Raw genomic sequence first — 4,191 nt, forward strand, 5'->3', positions numbered from 1 at the left:
CCCACCCCAGTGCAAACAGCCTGCAGAGCACATGCCAGCTAGCAAGTACAAACTTTTCCTCCATTAACCTCCAACTTTCTCAGCCAACATGAACAAAGGATGTCCCCCTTGTACCCGACTAGCTTGGCATCTAATTGGAGCTGGGGTGAGGTGCTAGAATTTATTGCAATATGGGGAGAGGAGAGGAGGACCATTGCAAGCATAGCAAAGGGAACCAAAGTAAACCAGCAGGATCAGGATGTTTATGAAAGGATCACATGGCAGATGGTGGCACAGGGGCATCAGCAAGACTGACTCCAGGTCAGGACCAAGATAAAGTTCCTGAAATTGCTCTATGTGAGGAGCAGCGGTGCCAATAGTGTATCAGCAATATGTAGGGGGTACATGCAGGTACATATGTACCCCCTGGGATTGGTGGTGCACCCCCAGAGATTGGCCACCATTGATGCTGCCGGCAGTGCCTGTGGGCGGTCACCTCTAACCACCTGCTGCCCTCCAAGAAAGGTCCATGGACCTCATGTCCTCTGTGACTCTCTTCTTGAGCCCCATCTCTGAACCTGAACTCAGGAAACGAACCCGTATACCATAGGAATTGAGTACTCTGCAGGAAACCTTTCTAGCAAGTTGGGGTTTGGATGGGGAGAGGGTGGCTGATGTTGGATTGGTGTGGTGTTTGGGAGCTTTGGAGTGGGATGGATGAGAGATTGAGGGTAGACTTGGGCCTTTGGTGGGGGGGAGGGTTAGCTTGGGCCATTTTGGGGCCCTAATTTGGGAGTGGGCTAATCAGGAGCTGGGATTACAGGTGATGCTGATTGCCCCCCACCCCAGCAGGGCCACAAGGACAAAGGCACTGTGCAGTTCACAATGCATGAGTGATATCAATTAGTGGCACAACCAGGAATTCCATGGACAGCCAGCCAGGCCTATTCAAGGACAAATGATTTCATTAATGGGCCATCTCATGCTCCCTGGCACTTGGCGGGAGGGGATGTCCGGGATGGGACAAGGCCAGCTGAATCTGGATCTGTCTGGGGCTGAGTGGGGAGGGGCTGGAGTCTGGCACATCCCCAAACAGCCCAAGCAAGGAAAAGATGCTGGCTGCAATTTCTGGCTGGCTACTTTCCCTTGCACTCCAGCCCCTCTGTCTCTCTAATAAGCTGTTCCCCCTCCCATGGAAGAATAATGTTAACGTGCCACCCTTGTTTTTCACTATAAGAAAAGCAACACAGTTATAAAATGGTACTTTTAGATTAGGTAGCCTAGGGGGCACTTACCATAGTAGAGTTGCACTTTAGTTCTGCTGTTCCCATGGAAGTGCCTGGGCAGAGCAAGGCAAGCACAATTTATCTCTCTAAAACTTGTAGCATTGTAGCAGTCCTCAGAGACTTCTCCAGAGTGCCACAAGTTGTGGAAAAGTGTCATCAGGGGTTCTGCAATGACTTCAGCTAGCTCCTTCAGAACTCTTGGATGAAGATCATCCGGTGCTGCTGACATATACATCTAATTTTTTAAACTGGTCATACACCAATTCTACGGCAATAGTAGGAAGGTGATTATTCCTACCGTGCTCATCCTCTACCCTACCTGGCGTGGTTTTCCCCTTGGTCTGGTGAAAGACCAAGGTAAAGTAGTCATTCAGGAGTTCAGCTTTCTCCTGGCTGCTGGTAGCCAGCTCTCTTGAGTTGTTTAGCAATGGCCTCCTGTTCCCTATGTACCTAAAGAAAGACTTCTTGTTGTCCTAGATTCCCATTGCTAATCTGAGTTTTGTTGCTGCTTTAGCCTGCCTTATCTGTTCTCTGCAAATGTGAGCTGTCATGGAACAGTCCTCTTTGGGGTCTGCCCTGAGCTTCCATTGTTTATAAGCTTCTTTCTTCTTTCTTAAGAGGACTATGATTTCCCTGCTTAGCCAAAAGGGCTTCCCAGCCCTTCTGTTACCTCTTCTCCACCTGGGAATGGACTTCCTTTGTGCTTCAAGGATTGTGTCCTTAAAGAACAGGCACTCTTCGTGCACACCTTTCGCCCTTGGTCCCTGGTCCTGCAGCACTTGCCCTACTAGTGACCTAAGCTTGTTGAAAATTGCGTTGTTGAAGTCCAAGACTTCAGTCCTGTATCTGATTTTTCTGCTTATGTTGGACAGTGAACATGATGGTTGCTGTAATGCAGACTTCCCTCTATATTTAAGTTGGTCACCAAGTCATCTCCTTTGGCCAGGACCATGTCCAGCGGAGCATCACCTCTGGTTGGCCTATGCACCTCCTGAGTCAGGAAGAGCTCCTTGACACAGGTCAGGAAGGATAGTGACCGATCCAACTTGGCCAAGTGTTCCTCCCAGGAGATGTTTGGATAATTAAAATCACCCATGATGACCATGTCACATGCACATGCAGCCTTAGTCAGTTCTCAGGTGAACTCCAGATTGAGTTCCTCCCCCTGGTTTGGTGGTCTGTAGTATACACCTACAGTTAGGTCTCTCTTGCCACACCCCTGCCCGGCCTTCCCCGCCTCCCCACAGCAACTTGACCCATAGGGTTTCAAGCTGTCCATTTTTAGAGACAATGGTGGCCTCCAAGGAGATGTACTGCTTTTTTACATAGAGAGCAATGCCTCTACATATTTTTTCCCACTCAGTCCCTTCTGTGCAGGGTGTAGCCCTTTATAGCTATGCTCCAGTTGTGTGAGGAGTCCCACCCTAATCCCTAGTAGATCATAAAGCCCACTGGAGAATAGGAGGGCTATCTCCTGCTTGTTCCCCATGCTCCCAGCATAAATATATAAGCACCTGAGTCCTCCTACTAAGGCCCTCGTCTTCTTGTCCCACTGATGGAGAACTATTTATTCCCTCAGCTCCCGCAAGAGTGGTTCTCCCAGTGTCCCTATTTACAGGGCTTACTTATATGTTGGTCCCTGAACATGTTTGAATTTGTGTATCCCAGTCCCCCAGCAATCTTAGTTTAAAGCCCTGTCCAGAAGATTGGCTATCCTTGCCGCAAATAGGGACTTACCTTTCTTTCTGAGGTTAATGCTGTCCCTTCCCAGGAGTCCTCTTTCCCTGAAGTTTATTTATATTCTTTGGGAAATGTCTGTACATGTCTGTACTGAGCTCCTTGTGCACTTCTTGCCCATATGCTCTCTCCAGCTTGAGGCCTCAAATGTGCCTCAGGTGCCCCACACACTCTCCTCCAGCTTGCATGTGTAGCTAGGTAGGGTGGGGGAGGTGGAAACACAAGATGACAATTGTGTGCCTAAGGTAGCTTCACTGCCAGGTTGGCTTCTTTCCTAGCAGACACATCCTGTATATGCACCCTCCCTTCCCCTTACTCCACAGTGCAATGGGGGGTAGTTGCTATGGGGCATGAACTGCAAGCATAATGCCAGAAATTCACAAATCTTCCAGAATGTATCTGGAGGGACAGTCTTCCTCAAGCCTTCTTTTTCATTTTTCAGCTTGGTCAGGGAGATTATAATCAGACCAGACCTGTACTTGGTCAAGAGGTTTGAATTTCCAGGGATTGGTGGTTGACCAATCAGTGCATTTTGGCTCTTCCTCCAAGTCCCCACCCCCCAACCAGCCCAGCCAGACAAAAGATAGCACACATGAGGAGCTGGTGTCTGTTTCCCTCCTTGAGCTTCAAACCAGGCTTCGTAGGGGAGACACAGCTCAGCAAAGCAAAGCTTTGAAGGCATCTTTTGATCTTTTTCCCAGAGGACACCATCACACTGTACTGTATAATAAACTCCATTTAAAACCATTGCATCATGTTCTAATTGTTAATTTCCTTAAGGTGTAACAAGGCCCTTACTTAGTAACTGAGCCCATTAATCCAATTTGCATTTTGGCCAAAATTTTCAAACTATGAAACCCATAAAATTTCAGGAAAAAACCCCACTGAATAATGTTGGAAGTAGTAGACACACAGTCCTGTTTGTGCTGTTCTAGACAAACAGAGTGAAAGAATACCTTTATAAGAATTCTTTGACCCTGCTTTTTGCCATCTCAATGGTCATGGCTGCCCCACGCTGTGTGTGTGTGTGTGTGTGTGTGTGTGGGCAGGGCTCTGCACAAGCCCCCTGAAGCCCCGAGGCTGCTGCATGAGCTGGTGAGTTTGGGGGGGTTGGGTTTTTTTTTAAAGGGCCGGATCTGGGGAGGGCATGGGGGAGGCTGGGGGAGCAGGTGGGGGTCGTGGGGCTTGG

At 48.7% G+C, this 4,191-nt stretch overlaps 1 long non-coding RNA gene across 1 annotated transcript in view; it reads left to right on the plus strand.

Moving 5' to 3' along the window:
* Positions 1-279: 279 nt before the first annotated feature.
* Positions 280-4,191, plus strand: part of LOC109299686 — a 13,711-nt gene continuing 9,799 nt past the window's right edge. The window contains exon 1 of the long non-coding RNA XR_002097956.1: positions 280-358. This is a non-coding gene — a long non-coding RNA (uncharacterized LOC109299686). The remainder of the gene's footprint in view (positions 359-4,191) is intronic.

This window comes from Gavialis gangeticus, unplaced genomic scaffold (genome assembly GCF_001723915.1).
Source record: "Gavialis gangeticus isolate Ggan-Ray unplaced genomic scaffold, GavGan_comp1, whole genome shotgun sequence".
NCBI classification, from domain to species: Eukaryota; Metazoa; Chordata; order Crocodylia; family Gavialidae; genus Gavialis; species Gavialis gangeticus.